General features: G+C 30.4%; 1 pseudogene; it reads left to right on the top strand.

Annotated features, from left to right (window-relative positions):
* Positions 1-104: 104 nt before the first annotated feature.
* Positions 105-13,185, top strand: LOC149538207 (subtilisin-like protease SBT4.14; annotated as a pseudogene).
* Positions 13,186-22,004: the final 8,819 nt, after the last annotated feature.

Consider the following 22,004-nt stretch of genomic DNA (forward strand, 5'->3'; position numbering starts at 1 on the left):
AGAGGATTGAAATAGAATGCCAACAATGGCCTCTATAAATAATGTTCCATTTGATTATAGTTTTATCAAATCGTTTTAGCAATAATAACGTTTGATCCTTTGCAATGGCAATCCGGGGGACAAACCATTTTCTTCTATCCATGTTTTCAATGTTTCTGACAATGTCACATGTTCAAATGCTATGTAAAGCTAGTGAATCTCCAGAACAAGACATGAGAAAGGTAATGATAAACTAGTGAAATATTTAGTTTAAATAACTCTTGAGAATGTCAATAATGTTTGCTGACGGCTAAATTTCTTGTGTCAAATTAGGATTATGTGGTCTACAAGGGTGCTATTCCGTCAAAAGATGGTGGGAATTCTGACAAAGCACCTGCTACCTTGTATCTTGAAATGTTTGAATCTGTATCTGGAAGGTCAACACTTGTTAACCATATTCTAATTTCCTGTTATGCAATTTTTAAAATATGAATGGTGGGTTTTTTATTAGCTAATATAATTGTACTGTTGGTGATAAAGTTCCTAGGCAGCCATGGAATCTTTGAAGTATACTTATGGCAAGAGCTTTGGTGGGTTTGAAGCTACACACATATATCTGTGTGGTTTTCATGTGTTTTTTTTAACATATTAATCATTAGGGAGATAAAATTAGGTTATAAATTTCAGTTTTGATAATTATTAAATAGGAGTTGAATTGCTATATGACTACTTTATTTATGTAATGAATCTTGCTGAACATAACATAGTGAAGTTTTGATTATTTTTCATTATATTAGACTTTCAAGCCTAACAGTGGTATCAGAGCAACAAAGAAAGAATGTGAAATATTACGGTCTCTTGTTGTTGGCAGCCATGGCCATCAATATGAATGCATAGAAAATGGATGATGGCTACAGCTTTAGATTTGTGAGTGTATGTTAGAAATTTTATATTATAATTGATCAACAATAAAGTCTTGTTTGGATAATTATTTCATTTCCTCTTTGTGTCACTTCAAATGCTCCCATTTATCAATATTATTGGATTTGTTGACAAGAATCAGGAATTGAAAATCGCATATTTTGAATTACATGATAATTGATTTGAATGGAGAAAAGAAATTTTGCATTTAACAATCAGTTTTGAGAAAAATTGTATGATTTTTCAATTTCAATTGTTGACCAATCAGATTTCAATGATCTCTTTATTGACACCTTTTTGGGTTTGAGTTACCAATCATTATGTAGTTAGCATGAGAAGTAGATTGGCATAAATAGTGTGAAAAGGATCAAAGATTACCTACTCTTGCAAGATATTTTTGTGTCATGACCATTTTCACTTGCAACAATAAAGACAAAATTTAACCATTGTATAGAGTCGTACAGATTTGGTTTGGGTCCATAATTTGAATTGAAAAATGATTAAAGCTTTGGTCAGAGATTATTTTGTTGAAGATTCTTATCTCTTACGACATATTTTTTTGGCTTTCATTGTCTATTATTTTATTAGTAAATGGAATGCGTTGATACATATTGGTCATCAAATGTTGACACACCAACAATATTTTTTTGTTTTCTTCCAATCTTGGTAAACTTCCTTGGAAACATCTAAAATAATGAGAAGGTTTATGTGCTTGTGCATATAGAGAAAATATTCTTCTTGTGACTATTGGAAGCACCTATTAAATGTTTGAATAAAACTCAACCAAAGTGTTTTAAAAAAAGTGGGTTTCTCACAATCTACAACATGGTAAGGTAACACTGTCATGAATATATAGCAGGGAGATTTGATTTATTTCTAGTGTGGAGAACTCAAAAAAATTATAAGTTCAAAACCTTGGAAGTACAACTACAATTATAGTGTGTCAGCTGAGTTTGATGAATTTGTGTGTGATCTCAAAAGGAAGTATATTTCTTATGATCTTCCACTTCAAAGATGAACATATTAGACATGCTTCAATTTATAAAACTATCAATTAGAAAAATGAGATTTATTTGTAACATGGGTGGTGTAGAAGATATACAATTACTTCGTAGTAACAATGGAATAAATGTGTTAAGGTATTTATGGTGATAGAAAATGATTTTGTTAATATTTGAGACAATTTTTTGTAATTGTTATGATGATATCGGTACATAGTAATGTATTCCATCTATTTGAAGTGATGAAGATAAATGTGTGGTATCTTATCCAATAGCTTATTAGATGAAATTATTTCCTCTCATTTGCCAAGGGGAGGATATTCTATATATGTCAGATTCAAGTTCAAGTGAATGCGATTTCAAATGCAAGTTCAAGTGAGAAATGATTATCAAAATTCATTCCAGGTTCATGTTCAAATGAAGAACAAATACACAACACTTAATGTATTATTTTATAGCACCTAATGTGTGCTATTATCAAAATGTCATATGGACAAAATAATTCATAACATCCAATGTGTGTTATTTCATAGTACCCAATATGTGCTCTTATCAAACCATGACATGAACAATATAAGTTCATTGCACCCAATCTGTGCTATTTTTAGCATCTTGAAGTATAAAAGTTTGCACCCTATAAGTTGAAACAAATTTTAGATCATATCATAGTATCTTGCTTTCAAAAGATGATTCAGATCAACTAGCAAATGTTTCTAGTTGAGCTCAAAGTTTGAGGAGTTCAAAATACTCCCTAATTTCATGTAACCCTTTCTAATTAAGTGGGGGTGTTAACGTATTAATCATTAGGGTTATAATTTTTAGTTTTGGTAGTTATTAAATAGCAGTTTAACTACTATATGACTACTTTATTTATGTAATGAATCTTGCTGTTCAAATAGAACACAATAAAGTTTTGATTATATTTTGACTATTTTCCATTATATCAGATTTTCAGGCCTAAAATTTTTTTATATGCCTTTGAATTATAGAAATGGATGGTGTGGTCTATGTGTTTGAGAGCAAGAAATTGCAAACATTAACAACAAGATCATGGGGTTTTTTTGGCTTGCCTGCATCTACTTAGAGAAATGGTCTAGATTTTCAAAGTGACATCATTATTGGCCTTTTGGACACAAGAAAAAATTTACAAAGAGCAAAGTTTAAGCTTATACTATTTTTCTATAGATAATTTCATAATTCTATAGTTGACAACTTAGACATCACATTAAGGTCTAATTTTTAAACAAAAACTGTTAAATAGAAGAAGTTGAATTTCTTTTTCCAAGTTCAATTTATTCCTTTGTGTGTAATTTTTAAGAATAGCCATATTATAGAATTGAGAAGTAAAATAATAGATTTTGTACTGAGAAGAAAATAATACAATGCCCATTATTACAAAAGATTACTAGCATGGTTAAGAACTTAACTTGTAAGTAGATGAACAATAAATTTCTTAGAAAGTGACTGAAACCCAACTACTTGAGAGAGTTTTATGCTCTGATGATTTTGTCATTAGTTTTTCACATCTATGTTGATCCTTTTGTAGGAATATGACTAGAGTCAAATAGTTTTATGGACACAGGGTTTAGTCCAATTCCTTCAAAATGGAAGGGTGGATCATGTCAAACATCATCATATTTTCCTACCTCTGCCTTCAACAAGTTACACTCTTTCCTATTCCTTTTGTTATTCATATATTTGTGCATAATTAGATTTGAAGGGCATTGAACACACACCTCCTCTACATCTACTGGAAACTTTATAAAAAATGCAAGTCTGTATGGAATTGCTCAAGGGGAATGTCATGGAGCTCCTGGTGGAAGGGTTGCCATGTACAAGGTCTGTTGGGCTTATATTGATAGTTGTAGTGATGATGATATTCTTGTGACATTTGATGATGCTATCTATGATGGTGTTGACATTCTTTCCATGTCACCTAGATATCCTCTTCTTATCAACTACATTGAAGATAAATTTTCCATTGGAGCATTTCATGCAATGCAAAATGGGGTTCTAGTATCAAATTCTGCTGGAAACTCTAAACCCTCTAGGAAACTATTTTAAATTATTCTCCCTGGTCTTTAGCTATTGCAGCAAGTACCATTGATAGCAAGATGGACACCAAAATTCTTCTAGGAAACAACATCTTGGTAGAGGTAAAGATCTAAACTCTCTCTAAAAACAACATTTTTAGAGGACTTATTAAACATCATATATTAAGGCTTGATTCCTAGACTAAAAATGTTAACTAGTCAAAATTGGCTTAATTTTACAAGCTTGATTTATCCCTAGTATATGATGTTTGAGGATAACCCAATGTTTATACAAAAATGATAAACACTTGTAACAAAAATGTTCTTTAGCAAAACACTCATTTTCAATTCTCCATAATTAAGGTCTGCTTCATAAAAAATTTAATTGTCAGTCTTGATTTAACTATGTTTAGGGAATTGCAATAAGTACATATATGATGGAGAATCCATCCTTTGGTATATGGAGGGGATGTTGCTAATGTTTCTGGTGGCTTTATTGCTTTACTCTAGACAATTCTAGGTAACAATTGAAACTTAATTCATTATTGTAGCTATAAAGAGATTGTGTTTCTATCAAGATTCTCAAAACTTACATATTAATATTAGAAGCATGAATTCTAATGATATTCCTATGGGGGAGTATTGTAGAAACATGATTAGATCATTATCATAATGATATGTTACATTCATGACTATGTTTTTAATTGATGTCAACATAGCAGTTTTCTATGGTATCTAATAGAAGAACAACAGAAAGATCAAGTTGGTACAAACAAATCATTGAGTACTTTCAGTAATGAGGTTAAAGAGAGATACTAGTAAGTGTCTAGTACATGAAGCTAACCTCAGAAGCATAAGATTTTAAGTTTGGAAGAAGTTATGCAAGTTTCGGTGAAGACTATTATGATATAGAGTTTAGAAAGGCATGTTCTAGTAAACTCATTATATCTCTTAGAAAATTTATTATTCTGAGAAGCCAAAGTTAAAGATGTGAATAAGATATGTTGATGATGATGTGCACAAGATTTCTTGTCATAATGATACATAAACAAAGAGTTATTCAAGTTGCAAGGCGAAATATTAATGTTATCACTAAGTGTAATGTGTTCTTAATTTGGTCCTATAATAATTAATTGAGAAGGTGTAACAGTCGACTCAGGGAATCTTTTTATGGACACAATATAAAGGAAGGACATTTTCCTTTATCATAGAATGACATGGATGAGATGATTGTAAGCAACACGAAGAGTGGAATGTGAAGTTGAGTAGTACAGAGCAAAAGTGAAGGAAACTTCATTATTAAGGCTTTATTATGTGATCTGAAGCTGGATACTTGGATCCAAGGTTCATGACCTGGTCTACAAGGTTTGATAGTGATTGGTCTAGTTGATAGGATGGAATAAAGAAGTTAAAGTATAGTAAATACAATTATTCTGTAAAGAATAGTTGGGAGATTAGTTGGACAGTGAGTTTAGTGGTCTTGCCCTAGAAGTTGTTTGGACAATGAGTCCTTCTTTCTTTTACAACTCCTAACAAGGTTGGAATCTTCTAACAAGGATTCAGATTCTCCTAACAGGGACTCATAAGTACTAAATGTTGTAATAGACTCCTAATAGCATCCATCCTCTAACAAGCAATTTTTGTATTAGTACATCTTATGGGCATCATTCCCATTGAGGTTTCACCTCTAATCAAGGGTTTTCCTAGTTAACATATCCGGTGTAATTGTCTATGTGCATCTTGTTATGGTCGTTGTTTACTTTTATTGAATGGATAAGATTGTTTAAGTTTGATATATGTTTTCATTATTAGATAACTAATTCACCCCCGCACCCCCAAATTATCTTGGTGGACTATTGCTTCTAACAACTAGTATCATAGCATCAGGTCCTTGAAGATAAAGTTTAACAACTTTTGGAGATTCATGGCAAGTATGTTCAAGAAAGATAGTTTGAAGTTTGATAGAAAAAATTATGAGAGCTAAAAGGAAAAGATGAAGACACATATTTTGTGTATGGGTCTAGGATATTAGATCTTTACAAAATCATCAAAGACAATCATTGCTGAAAAAGATTTGGAAACTTGTACTAAGGAAGAAAGAAATCTTTTTTATGTGCAACATGGGAGCTAGAGAAGCACTATTGACTAAACTTCCTAAAATTGAATATAATCAGTTAAATTCACCTGTTATTTTACATTTGATTTGGAAAGCTTAGGAAACTAGTTTCGAAGGTGATGAACATTCTAAGAAATTGAGGCTACAAAATTGGATTTGTGCATTTCAAGATGCTAAAATGATGGAAGATGAATCTATAAGAACATATGTAGGAAGAATATCAAAAATCACTGCAGGTATTAAATCTCAAGGAGGAACCAAAGACGATGATGAGGTTATATGGAAGATATTGAAGAGCTTAACACCAATATTTAAGTCAGCACTTCAAATGATACAGTTTTTGATATCTTGTACCAAAGATTTCACAAAGGAGACATTGCTTGGAAGACTTGAAGCAGTTGAGAATGAGCTTAGACAATCTGGAGAATTAACCAGAATAGAAATAGTCTTTAGTGCCTTGAATATTTAATCTAGTTTATCAAGGAGCACAAGTGCTAGAGGTGACTTTTCTAGTAGTAGCAAATCTGATGAGGACAAAAAAATTGAAGATGGAGTAGCCCTTCTGGTAAGAAGAGAAAAAGATGGTAAGAAAATCTTTAAATGTTGGACTTGTAATGAATTTAGTCATTAAGCATCTAAGTGTCCTAAAAGAAAGAAAATGTATAAAGGAAATTTCAAACCTAGAAGAGATAGAGAGTGTTTATATGCAAATGAAGAAGATGAATCTGATGAACAAGTGGTAGTGATGATGAAATGAGATTTGTAGCAATCAAAGAAGAAAGCCCAGAGAAAATAGATTTTGTATCAGAGGTTAAGAATAAATTTGATTGGATAATTGATAGTGGTTGTTCACATCATATGACTGGTGATATGAATAAGTTTTTTGACTTCAAAAGTCAGGATTGAGGCATTGTCAGAGTTGGAAACAATGCAGCATGTCAAGTTAAAGGTATTGGATCTATAACTCTTGATGGTAAAACTAACACTAAGGATGTATATTTTGTTGATGGTTTGAAGCACAATCTTTTGAGTGTTGGACAACTAGTGGATAAAGGTTATTAGTTGCACAATTCACAAAAAAGACATGCATAATTAGAGACAAAGATGGAAATGTAATTGGAATAAGAACCAAATCTAGAGGTATTGTATTTAAGTTGAATCCTACTAAAATGACATGTTTGGTTGCTAAGGTAGATGACAGTTGGTTATGGCATAAGAGATTTTGTCATATAAACTTTGACAATATTGTGAATACTAGTAGTATGTTTGCAGTTAAAGATTTTCCTAAGATTGTAAGACATATTAACACAATTTGCAAGGAGTGTGTTTTGGCAAAGCATAATAGAACTTCTTTTCCTTGCAAAAAGTTTACTACTATAGCAAAATTGGAGATTGTACACATAGATCTCAACTCGGTCCTACAAAGACTAAAGGATTCTATGGTGAAAAGTATTTCATGATTTTATTTGATGACTTTTCTAGAGTGATATGGGTTGCATTTCTTAAAGAAAAATTTGAGGCATTTGATGAGTTCAAGATATTCAAGAATAGAGTTGAGAATGAATGAGGCATGAAGATTAAATGTTTAAGATTAGATAGAGGAAGAGAGTTTACTTCACATGAGTTTAACATATTTTGTGAAGCTAATAGAATCAAAAGATAGTTATCAGCACTGAGAACCCCTGAACATAATGGTATAGCAAAGAGAAGAAATAGGTTAGTAATAAAAGCAACAAGAGCTATGTTAGCTAAGAATGATGTATCCAAGATGTTTTGGAGAGAAGTTGTGAATGCAATAGTCTACACTATGAACAGAGTAGAGGTTAGGAAAGACACAAACATGACCCCTTATGAATTGTGGTTTGTTCACTCACCTACAGCTAAGTACTTCAAAAAATTTGGCAATAAGTGTTATATCAAAAGAGATGACGATATTGGTAAGTTTGATGCTAGAAGTGATGAAGTTATGTTTCTTGGTTATTCATTGAAAAGTAAGGCTTATAGATGTTATAATTTGAGAACTAAGACTATTATGGAAAGTGCAAATGTGAGAGTTGATGAAAAATTCAAGATACAAGAAAGAATAGTTGATTACAATTTAGATGATGATGTTGTCACTAAACCAAGGAATGATGAAGTATTCCTTGAGACTAATAATGATTTGAAAAATAAAGGAGAGCTAAGGTAGGAACAAAGCTCAAAACCTTCACTAGAGCCAAGAGTTGAGATAATAACTCCTACTTTGGGTAAGAATATGACAAAGAATCATCCACCCAAGCAAATGATCGAAAGCAGAGATAAAAGTATGATGACAAGAAGCTGAATCAATGAAGAACTATGTTTGATATCTCAAGTTGAACCTAAGACTGCAGATGAAGCATGTAAAGATGACTATTGGAAGCAAGCTATAAAAGAGGAATTGGATTAGATAGTAAAGAATAAGACATGGGAATGTGTCCCAAGACCAACAAATAAGAATGTGATAAGAACTAAATGGGTATTCAGGAACAAGATGAATGAACAAGGTGAAGTTGTAAGAATAAAGCAAGATTGGTATGTAAACGTTACTCGCAGCAAGAAAGAATAGACTATGATGAGACCTATCCTCCTATGGCAAGAATAGAAGAAGAAAGGTTATTCTTAGCATATGCAGCATATTAGAAATTCAAAGTATATCAATGGATGTCAAGTCAACATTTTTGAATAGAGAACTTGAAGAAGAGATATACATAGAATAATCTAAAGGTTGTTCTTTAACTAATGACAAGGACATAGTATGCAGATTGAAGAAAGCATTGTATGGCTTGAAACAAGCACCCAGAACCTAGTATGCAAGGTTGGACAAGAATTTGACAAATTTTGGATATAGCAAAGGTATGGCAGATAGAAATCTCTAATGGAAATAAATTGATGATGGATTGATGATCTTGGTAATATTTATTGATAATATCATATTTGGAGGAAATGATGATGAAAGTGACAAGTTTGTAGAAGAAATGAAGGAGTATGAAATGAGTATAATAGGAGAAATGAAATATTTTTTAGGATTTTAGATTGTTTAGGATAAAGAAGGAATCTTTATTTCTCAGACTAAGTATTTGAAATATTTACTGAAAAGGTTTGGTTTGGAAACATGTAAACTCATTGGAACACCTATGGTAACTAGACACAAGTTATCTACAAGGGATGAGACACATATTATTGAGCAAAAAAAGAACAGATCTATGATTAGAGGATTGTAATATTTGACTCACAAAAAGCTAGATATAGCAAATACAATTGGAATTATTGCAAGATTCCAAGCTAAACCTAGAGAAGCACATTATGCAACAGTCAAAAGGATATTTAGATACTTAAAAGGAACACTAGAGTTTGGATTGTGGTATGATAAATATAATGCTTTTACTTTATGTGCTTATACTAATGTTGATTGGGCAGGTAGTATGGACAATAGAAAGAGCACCAGTGGCAGAGCCTTCTTTCTTGGAGAAAGATTGGTTTCTTGGCTAAATAAGAAGTAGGATTACACCTCACAATGTATAGTAGAAGAAGAATATGTTGCAATAGCAAACAATTGTAATCAAGTTGTTTGAATGAAGTACATGTTGAAGGATATAAGGATAGAATTCAATGAACCTATTGTCATACATTGTGACAACACAAGCATAGTAAATATGTCTAAAAATTTGGTGTTGCATTCTAAAACCAAGCACATTTCTATCAAGTATCACATGTTGAAAGAGAAAGTTGTAGAAAAGAAAATTAGATTAGAGTATGTGAGCACTAAAGAGAAGATTGCTGATATTTTCACTAAGCCTCTTCCCAAAGAGACTTTTGAGTATTTGTGAGGTATGCTAGGGGTTATGTCTGTTCCTACATCAGACTAGAAGATGCAAGAATGCATCAATCTAGTGTAACTGAGCCCCATTATTTTTTTGGACTGAATGTTGATGTTTCCTATATGGGGGAGTATCTGTGATGAACAGAGTCATCTAAGACTCTTGTTGGATGTTGTTTTTGAATAGTGTCTTTACACACTTGAGCTAAGTAAGAATCAGTTGTTGTAGATTTTGATGGTTGCTAAAACATTTGACATTGATGTCAATGGGGGAAAAGTTAGCATGAAAAATAGTACAGTTGGAGAAGTATAGCATGGAAAAATAGTTTGATGTAAAGCACATTAAGGTATATCAATGGGGGAGAATGATTGATGAAGAGGATTTGAAAAGAAAGGTTAACAGTCTTTTGCAGTTAGTATTCTTGGAACTAGATGTTTTTCATCTATGTTGCCATCAATGCCAAAGGGAGAGATTGTTGGAAACATGAATACTGATGATATTCCTATGGGGGAGTATCATAGAAACATGATTAGATTATTATCATAATGATACATTATATTCATGATTGTGTTTGTCATTGATATCAACATAGCAATTATATGTGGTATCTGATAGAAGAAGAGTGGAAAGATCAAGTTCGTATAGAAGTTCGTACAGACAAATCATTGAGTACTTTCATTAGTGAGGTTAAAGAGAGATACTACTTGTCTAGTATATGTAGATAACCTCAAAAGCATAAAATATTAAGTTTGGAAGAAGTTATGCAAGTTTCGGTGAAGACTATTCTAAGATAGAGTTTATAGAAGCATGTTCTGGTAAACTTGTTATATCTCTTAGAAGAGTTATTATTCTAAGAAGTTGAAGTTAAAGATATGAAAAAGATATGTTGGTGATGACATGGACAAGCTCGCTCACCATAATTATATATATATATATATATATATAGGAAGTTATTCAAGTTGCAAGGTGAAAGATTAATGTTATTGCTAAGTGTAACATGTTCTTAATTTGGTCCTATAATAATTAATTGAGAAGGTGTAACAGCAAACTTAGTGAATTGTTTTATGGATTTGGTATATAAAGGATGGACATTTTCCTTTATCATAGAATGACATGGACGAGATGATTGTAAGCAACATGAAGAGTGGAATGAAAAGTTGAGAAGTGCAAAGAGGAAGTGAAGGAAACTTCATTGTCAAGGTTTTATAGTGTGATTTGAAGTTAGATACTTGGATCCAAGGTTCATGACCTAGTCTACAAGGTCTGATAGTGATTGGTCTGATTGATAGGATAGAAGAAAGAAGTTAAAGTATACTACATAAAATTATTCTATAAGGAACATTTGAGAGATCAGTTGGATAGTGAGTTCAATGGTCTTGCCCTAGAAGTTGTTTGGACAATGAGTCCTTATGTCTTCTACAACTCCTAATAGGGTTGGCGCAACTTCTAATAGGGTAGGAATCTTCTAACAAGGATTCAAAGTCTCCTAATAGGGACTCATATGTACTAAATATTATGATAGACTCCTAACATGGTCCATCCTCTAACAAGAAATATTTATATTAGTACATCATCTTGTGGGCATCATTTCCACTGGGGTTTTCTCTTTGATCAACGGTTTCCTTAGTTAACATATCTGGTGTAATTATCTATGTGCATCTTATTATGGTTGTTATTTACTTTGATTGAATGGATAAGATTGTTTAAGCTTGATAAATGTTTTAGTTAGATAAATGTTTTAGTTATAGGATAACTAATTCACAGCCACCCCCCCCCCCCTCCACCACAAGTTATCTTGATGGACTATTGTTTCTAACAATTAATTCTATGAAGATTTTTAGTGGTTGTTTATTAGGTTCTTTGGATCAAACAAAAGTGGCAGGAAAAACAGTTTTATGCAATTTTGTAAGCAATCCTCCAGATTATTTAGTTATTGTAGTTGGTGGTGCCGATGTTGTTATAATTTATGATGGACCCAATGAAACAGCCTTTGCATGGATAAACCCCAACACAATAATATTTACCAGTCAATAAAAAACTACATTGTCTTACATCAACTCAACCAGGTAAATTTCATTAAAGTTTATATATTTAATGAAGAGAAATATATTTGGGACCATGGAGTTGATATTTGCACTGGTCAACTCTCTAATTGCAAACATTCAGAAAACAACCACACCCAAATCACCTGCACAAATAGTGGCTTCATTCTCATCAAGATGTTTCAATCCAATTACAATGGACATTCTAAAGGTATGTGTCAAAAATTCTTTTCCATAACATTATTCTAAATTATGAAGTAAAAGTTCTAACCTAGGATATTAATGATACATTCTCAAAATATATTTCGACTCCATATATATGTTGAATGAAAGATAATGATGGCTATGTATTATTAGCTAGACATCACTGCACCAGGTGTGGACATTCTAGCATCTGGAGCCAAAAAAAATATATCTCTTAGTAGCTATCCACAAGACAAAAGATTTTCCAACTTTAATATAATATCAAGATCATCCATGTCATGCCATCATGTTGCAGGAGCTATAGGCTTTATCAAGTCTTATCATAAAGATTGGTCTCCTGCAACTATAAAATCAACTCTCCTCACCACATGTAAAAGACTTTTTGAATATAAATAGCTTCTATACCAATATTAACTACATAGATAATCTAATAACTAGTTTCAATTGCAAAAGAAAATATGTGACACTTCAACTTGTGATGCAGCATTTGTAATGGATGAAACATTGCCTGGGAATGTGGATGCAGAATTTGGTTATGGAGTTGGCCATATCAATCCAATGAAAGAAATTGATTCAAGGCTTGTTTATGATAGTGTAGATGATTACATTGATATGCTTTGCAAGGATGGTTATAATGATACAACTTTGTGTTTGGTGATAGGAGACTTCAGTAGTTGTGACCTTGTAACTCCATCTAAAAATGGAGAATGAAAACCAAACTACCCTTCACTAATTTCTTTGTTTGCTCCAAGAAAAGCATTTGAAGCTTTATTCCCTAGAATTGTTACCAATGTAGGAGCTCTAGAAAGTAAATATAAGGTGATTGTAAGTGCACCATTTGGAATCAATGTGACAGTGGAACTAGAAACATTATCATTTTTATCTCTAAACTAGAAACTTTCATATAATGTCACCATTGAAGGTGGATCCATGGATACCAACACATTGGTTTCAAGTGCCTTAACTTGGAGCTATGGGTATTACGCTGTAAGGAGCCCAGTTAGTGTATGCTCTTTCAATCTAGTATTTTATTTGAATTTCAATATGTAAATATTAATTATCTAAATGAATTGTGTGGCAACACAATACATATATTAATATCTAAATGAATTGTGCGGCAACAGAATTCATATATTAATATCTGAATGAATTGTGTGGCAACACAATAGATATTTGGCAATATTTTGTTATTCAAATGTGTTTGGAAGAAATGTGTGTTCTTGCTATTTACACTTTTTTCAAAGTCATGGGCATATTGGTTGGAGGTGGCTATCCTCCCTACAAATTGCACTATTGACTAATTTTCAAAAAAAACAAAAACACAGTGAATTTTTTTCAAATTTTCAAAATTTGATCTTAATGATCCGTATATTTTGTGATTGAAAATAACAAAACTTTTATTAAAATCTGGTTGTGCTTTTGTGAATCTAAAAAAGAATCATGTTTGACTTTTTTTTGTCCTTGATGCATTTTGTCTATAGAGATTAGCCAGCACCTATTTGGTTAGGTTGGACTAGCATAATAAGTGCATCGGCACTTTAAAAGATACTTGGAAATCATTGAATTCAAATTATTTTCTCTCTTTTTCAATTTTTTATTTAAAATTTAAAAAAAATTATGTATGGTAATATTATTATTGTTGGTGCCTTTTTCATAAATTTTTTATTATTATTGCATTTGTCTTAGGTTATATTATTGCAATCATTTTAAATTTATTTAATAATTTAATAAACTTTAAATTATTACAAGAACTTTGTTACTATAAAAGGAAGAAGAATGTTTCAAAAAGTTACAATAATGAACATGCTTTATGAATTTGTGGAAATAACATATGTAAACTAACTAAATTAACTAAAATGTGTAAATAACTATGTTACTAAAAAATATCCTAACTAAAAAAATACATATTAACTAAATTAAAAATCTACGTAAAATCATATTAATTATTTTCTACAACTTAAGATAATTAAATTATATTAAAAAAAACTTTAAAATTTATATGATAAATGCATAATGACAAAACTAAAAAATAAAACTAAAAAATTTGTAAAAATAGAAGGGGAAAAAAACCTACCATGTTCAACCAAGGATGCCCAAACCCACTATTGAAATCTTAGAAGCTACATTCAAATGAGTCACACAAGACAATTTTGGAGTATATACAATTTTGTAAGGTTTCCAATTGAAATTGGTTTAGTTGGGCCTAGTTTGATTAGAGTAGTTTTCTGTATTCGAGCTTCTGGGTAAGATTGTGTAAGATTGTTCAGCATCAACATTTTGGATCATACTCTATGATCCATCATCAGGATGTTAAAGAGAGAGCTAAGAAAGCATAAAAATGATATGTTGCAGACTAGGCTGAGTAATAAGAGGAGAGGGAGGGTTAAGGAAGAGCCACACACAATTCAAGAGAACAGAAAAGAAGAAAAAATATATATAAATATAAATAAAAACACTTTAAAGTCAAGAAAGACCAAAAAGAAGTACAAATAACAATTAAAGAAAGAAATAAAAATTCAAATAAAATTAAAATGGAAATATAAAATGAAAGGAAGACCAAAATTTAAAAATATAAACAAAAATATAAACCAAATAGATAAGAGAAAGACCAAGAAGAACTCACTTGAAAATGGGAGGCAATTAATAAGAAATAAAACAAAAATTAATGAGAAAAAACTAAATAAGAGAAAATAAAAGTAAGAAGAGGTAACATAACACCACAAGGAGAGGACAAAGAGGAAAACTAAGAATGGAAAGGCAAAGAAACTCACTTAATAAGGAACTTAAAAAAAAAAAAAAAAGAATAAAAAAGAAATGTGAACTCACTGACAAGACGACTAAGAAGGTAAAGAAAATAAATTTTTAAAAAAATGAATAAATGAAGAAAGACCCAAAAAAAGAAAAACTAAAGGGAGATCAAAGGACGGAGAAAATTAAAAAATCCATCAACAATAAGCCTGAGGAGAGCGAAGAGAACGGAAGAAAAAGAGCGACAAATAAGTTTAAAAGAAAAGAGATGAAAAACCAACCTAATAAGGGTTAAAACGGAACAAAAAAGCAAAACAATAAGAAATGTGTGTGTGTGTGTGTGTGTGTACATATATATGTATATATACAAAAAAAAAAATATTAGTGTAGGTATATATATATATATATATATATATACATAGCAATATACTTGCTATTTCATTTCTTCTTTTATATATATATGTGTTTGTATATATATGGTCTTGGTTTTTTTTTCTTTTTGTCTTAGGAGAGTTTTAATATATAAATTTAAAAAAATGAATAAATGAAGAAAGACCCAAAAAAAGAAAAACTAAAGGGAGATTAAAGGAGGAAGAAAATTAAAAAATCCATCAACACTAAGTCTAAGGAGAGCGAAGAGAACGGAAGAAAAAGAGCGACAAATAAGTTAAAAAGAAAAGAGATGAAAAACCAACCTAATAAGGGTTAATATATACACACATATTCATTTCTTGTATACTCTCCTAATTTTGTTCTCTCTCTTTTGCATTTTTTATTTATTTTTTATTTATTTATATTAGTGTCCATATTTTGCTACATATATACACATGTTATATACATAGTGATATACTTGCTATTTCGTTTCTTCTTTTAGATATATGCGTTTGTATATATATGTTCTTGGTTTTTTTTTTTTTTGTCTTAGGAGAGTTTTTATATATAAATTTTTTTAATTATTTAATTAATTAATTTTTATTTTTTATTTTTATTTTTATTTTTATTTGTTTATTTATTTATTTTTATTTAATTAATTAATTTTATTATCTTTATATATATATAGTTTTATGTTGTTTTCTTTTATTTGTCTTAGGTGAGCTTTTGTTGGTTCTTCTTTTCTTGTTTTTTATTTCTTATTGTTTTGCTTTTTTGTTCCATTTTAACCCTTATTAGGTTGGTTTTTCATCTCTTTTCTTTTTAACTTATTTGTTGCTCTTTTTCTTCCGTTCTCTTCGCTCTCCTTAGGCTTAGTGTTGATGGATTCTTTAATTTTCTCCCTCCTTTGATCTCCCTTTAGTTTTTCTTTTTTTGGGTCTTTCTTCATTTATTCATTTTTTTAAATTTATTTTCTTTATCTTCTTAGTCATCTTGTCAGTGAGTTCGCATTTCTTTTTTATTCTTTTTTTTTTTTTTTTTTTAGTTCCTTATTAAGTGAGTTTCTTTGCCTTTCCATTCTTAGTTTTCCTCTTTGTCCTCTCCTTGTGGTGTTATGTTACCTCTTCTTACTTTTATTTTCTCTTGTTTAGTTTTTTCTCATTAATTTTTGTTTTATTTCTTATTAATTGCCTCCCATTTTCAAGTGAGTTCTTCTTGGTCTTTCTCTTATCTATTTGGTTTATATTTTTGTTTTTATTTTTCAATTTTTTGTCTTCCTTTCATTTTATATTTCCATTTTAATTTTATTTGAAGTTTTATTTCTTTCTTTAATTGATATTTGTACTTCTTTTTGGTCTTTCTTGACTTTAAAGTGTTTTTCTTTTTATTTTTATTTATTTTTTCTTCTTTTCTATTCTCTTGAATTGTGTGTGGCTCTTCCTTACCCCTCCCTCTCCTTTTATTACTTAGCTTAGTCTGCAACATATCATTTTTCTTCTTTCTTAGCTCTCTCTTTAACATCCTGATGATGGATCATACAGTATGATCTAAAACGTTGATGCTAAAAAATCTTACACAATCTTACCCAGAAGCTCGAATACAGAATATCATGGATTGTGGAAATTTATTGCAATTAGAGTAGTTTTGGTTGAAACTTGTTAGCTATGTACATACACTAGTACATTAGGCCTCTATTTTTTACCAAAATTTTCAACAACAAGCCAATTTGGCTTGTCAAAATCACCTTTTCAAAAAAATGATCCTGATAAGGTCAAAATTTTGACCAAACTTAAGTTATTTCATTGAAATTTTGACGAAACTTAAGGTTTTTGTTGAAATTTTGACAACAATTAAATTTACTATCAAAATGTTTACATTGTCATGATATAAACAAAAAAAAGAAGTAAACACTTCATTTTGTATCCAGCAAATTGCAATTGCATGCGCAAGATGGTTTTTGTCTGTTATCTTCAGGCAAGGGAAAGCGATTCAACCCATGTAAGAGATTCAACCCACATCATTTTCGGAGAATGGAAGGGAAACTAAAAGTCATTAAATTTGGATTGATCATGTTATAACTTTTTCCCCCACCATTATTTTCCATCCATTCATTCATTTAGGATTCCTTTGTTTTCTTGATATAGAAGAACCATGGGCAAACTTTCCTTACTTTGATTTATGTGCCTTTGAGGAATTCTTGTATTAAATCCACAAATTTGTGTAGAAGAAAGTGTTAAACCTATGCCACACAAAAACTCTATAAATGTACTTCTCAGCCTTGAGCCTTTATTTCTCTCATTTTTTGGATCCTAGAAGTGACTCCTCACAATGTTGGGTATCAAGAACAATTGACAAGTTGAGTTTTTCTTGAAGTGTTTTAGATATGAGATTTCACACAAACACTTATTGTCGTGATTGAGTTTTTGACATTTTTTGCTATTTTCTTTAAAAACCTCTGAATAGTGTAATCTTTTTATTCTTGAAGGGTTCATGTGTATCTTCTTAATTCAAGTGGCTTCTTACTTTCATTTTTTCCTGAAATGGTTTGATTTTCATTGATTTCATAAGGTACTCTAATACCTCTTCATGACCCAGGTAAAAAATTAATATATCTATTTGTTTCTCTTTCATGAAGTCCTAAGTTTTTCTTTATTCAAGCTTTGCATCCTCCATCATTTTGAATGTTCATTTCTATTTCATAACATGAGGGTTTATATGATATTTTCTAGCATAAATCTCACATAGATTCAATGCTTCATATAGATAAAGATTCCCTTCATAGAAATAAAACACCTTTAAATATGGTCAACTTAGAATATGGATTATTCTTGGGATGATAATATTTCTCCAATATGGTTCTTAATCACAATTTCATTAGCTCTTTGAGAAACCATCTATATTTGATCTCTACACAAAACCCAAACCCTTCTCCAAAATATTACCTTCACAACACATGTACCCATTAAATTTATCGACATCAACACAGAAGGAAAAATAAAAATATAAACCAAAAATTTCAGAAAATATTCACATAAGAGCATCAACTTAGAGAAATAAGTTAACTTGTAATTGTAAAAATCCTTCATCCCTTGATGCCACAAATCTCAAAAATTTGTCAATCATTAACCCTTAATAATAATAAAACTATACTAGAGGGATGATGAGTACAATAAACAATATATCAATCATTACATCTATAAGGCCATACTCAAAAGCTTCATGTAGACACTTGAAATTATTCCATTCCATACACCAATATTTTCAAGATTTCTTTTGATGACAAGAATATTCATACAATATTTTAAGCCTCCCTTACCTAGCTTGACAATTTTCCCTCCTCAACTAGGTAAATAAATGAGGCATATTATTCAATTAATTTCCATTAAGTTACCTATAATTATTTTCCTCAATAACCTGATTCCCATGATAAATTTTCTTTCATTTCTCTTACTTTTAAAAAAAACTAGCTATAATTAGGATTTCTCCAACCACACACTTGCTACCATAACATGAAATTCCAACAATGTACTTAACTTTGTCTAACATTCACAAATATGTTTAAAACATTTAGTCATAAAAATTGATAGTTTGGAGGTGATGAATTGAATGTGAAATATCATTCACAATATATAAATATATAAAGATGTTATTTATAATTCACTTCAAAAAAAAGTTATGTAATTAACACTAGCTCATTTTTTGTGAACAAATATTTATTTAGTCCAATGTTTCAAAACAAAAAATATTGATGCATTGAAGAAAAATAATAGTAGACTCATATATTGAAGTTGTGTTTACTATAGATGTAGTTATGCACTTTTGATCAATAGAGAGTGGAAATTGGTGTTATTTGAGTCACTACGGAAATGGATGCACAAATAGATTGAACACAAATACTTCATTTAGACACCTTCTCACACTATTCAAGAATGGTATTTTCATACACTGTGACTTTGAGAATACCTTTTCTAATCTACACTAAGCCTACTTTATTTGATGGATTTCCATTTACTCGTCATTCCTTTCTTCCTCTCCAACATTGTAATTCTACACCTTACCTTCATGCACCCTTCTACATGGAAGAAAAGTGAACTTCCACAACTTGTTATGCTTTAACCTTCCACATATTCATGTATAGATTGTACTACTAGAAGCCCAAATGAATCCTTCACCATTAAGATGTCTTTATGCTAACATAGAGAGAAGACCTAGTTCCTTTCTTCCTTTCCAACATTGTAATTATTTTCTCCTTTCTTTCTAAGTAAATCCATTTTGCACAAATCATGTGATCATTTTATTCTAATTTAAAATCCTCTAAGATTTGTGCTAGAGATGAAAGAAGGAATGTAAAGTTGAAGTGGTGGTATGAGGCCCCTTAGGACATTATATAATTATTGCATTATTAACCATAAAATATGCCATTATTGGCTCTAAAACATGCCAATTAACTTTAATTGGTGTCTTCATGCCTTCTTCCATGTTGGGAGCCTTCAAGAGGTCTTTGGCTTTAAGAGCTTTGAGGGATGCCCTTGCACCATAATATTTGAACTATAGATGCTTTGGGGAAATAAATCAACATATATTGAAACCTATAAATTTATTAACCATTCACTATATATATGCAAAAGTAAATAATAGAAATATAACATTCTAAAAAAAAGAATAATAAGACTTTTAAATAAAAAATATTCAATGTGGAAAAGACCACAGTGAAAACTCTCTCACTACATGAACACTGGCTACACAATTTTAGGCTCTAGACCAAGGAATCTCATTGATCCTAACTTGAAATTTATGCTAATGTGTGCAACCTTAAGGAAAGATGCAATAGACCTGTAGACTAAACATTACTTCTTCAAGATAAGATATAACACACTCTTTGAAATGATAAGTGTAGTGCATTTTTGTGAACATATGAAACTAACTTTACTAATACTCATCTAAAATTGTGGACCATCATACACCATAAAAAAAGAAAACCTTATTCAATTAAGATTCAACAATGAATATATATATATATATATATATATATATATATATATATATATATATATATATATATATATATATATATATATATATATATATATATATATATATATATATATATATATATATATATAATTTTTTTTTTTTTTTTAAATTTCAACCCTTATAGAAGAGATACTAATATTTTATTATTTTATTATTTTATTATTTTTTATTATATACAAGATACTACTAATTCTTGTATATTTATATTTGATAAGTTTTACAGCCCAAATATGTGTCTGTGAAGAAATTCCACACCTAACAATATGAACCCAAAAAAAAATAAGGTAACAATTGTTAGATTGCGGTCTCAATTCAAAAGAAAAGGTGATGGAAAATATTATTTTCCTTGCAAACAATGCAAGGTCTTAAAGAATCGAAGAATTCTAATTACAACAGCTCTGAGACATTGTAGGCAACATGAATACATTGAAGGGGGAAAGGATTTTTCTCCTTTGATGAATGTGGATTTCAAATAGGTGGAACATGGAGGTGTGAATTTCAAAATAGAAGGTAATGCTCCCATGGAAGAAGATGATCTTGAGGTAGAGAGCACAATTGAAGATGTTGGCATTGGCACAACTTATAATGTTCCTTTTTAAGTAGAGAATATGAAAGGATTCTTGAAACCAAGTGAAGGTCAAACTAAGAGAGATTAGGTTAATTTCTTACCAATTTTATTCCTAATATCATCGTTAAGGCTAGACCTTATACACGCATTCTAATTCATTCTTTAAGAATTCTATAACTTATTCAAAGACCTTCTTGGTTGATGTATTTTTCTAAATAATCTCATCTATTTTCCATATATTTGTCTTTATTCAAGCCTCCCAGGAATATCACCCATCATTGCTAAGAAAATCAACCAAGAACAATCATGAAGTTGGCCTCTATGTCATTTATATCCAAGTTATATTGCATATCAAATATATACATTGATTATAGAGTGATTGGTATAAGTCAAAATATAATTTTAAACTTCATACATTAGAAGTAAATACTTTGAGATGGCAACGATAATTTGGAAATGATATTATTATTATTGTATCAGTATTCTCCATTTGCAAATTGTACATAATGTCTTCTTATTGAAGTCAAACTCTATTTACTTCCTAGAGGTACTTGCAACTTAGTAAATATGATCCCCCATTCCATACTAGAGATGGATGTTTCAATGCCTATTGAGTTTCTATAACTTTGACTATAATATGTGTGACCTTATATGTTGTGCTTTCTAACTACAATTATCTCTATTTTGTAAGTATGAGATATTCATTCTTCTAACATATAATGTTCCTCTCAAAGCTTTATATATGACTTAAAAGAGAAACCCTTGAAGCATTTATATATTATAGAAAATAATGATTTGCATCATGTATTATAAGTCGACATGTATGTTTTTATTCCCTCTAGTAGGTAGTCTTCTTGTCTTCTCCCTAATCTCCTTCCAATTTGATGTCTGTGAATGTTGGATATCAACAGCAAATGATATTAGGGTTGTGTTGGATCCTACCTCCTAATAGGGAACACATTGGATTAATGTCATTGATTTCTACTATGGTTCTGAGTCTAATTATGTTTGTCTCCTCATCTCATTCAATATCTTTTCACTTACTATTGAGTCAGATGTGTGCACTCCAGATCTGTATGTCCACCTAGATTGAGCATAGCCTTAAATTGATTTCAAAATAGGGATGCTTACTTTTAATGCTTATTGA

Source organism: Cupressus sempervirens, chromosome 9 (genome assembly GCF_028749045.1).
Source record: "Cupressus sempervirens isolate cs-2001-9-10 chromosome 9, ASM2874904v1, whole genome shotgun sequence".
Lineage (NCBI taxonomy): Eukaryota > Viridiplantae > Streptophyta > Pinopsida > Cupressales > Cupressaceae > Cupressus > Cupressus sempervirens.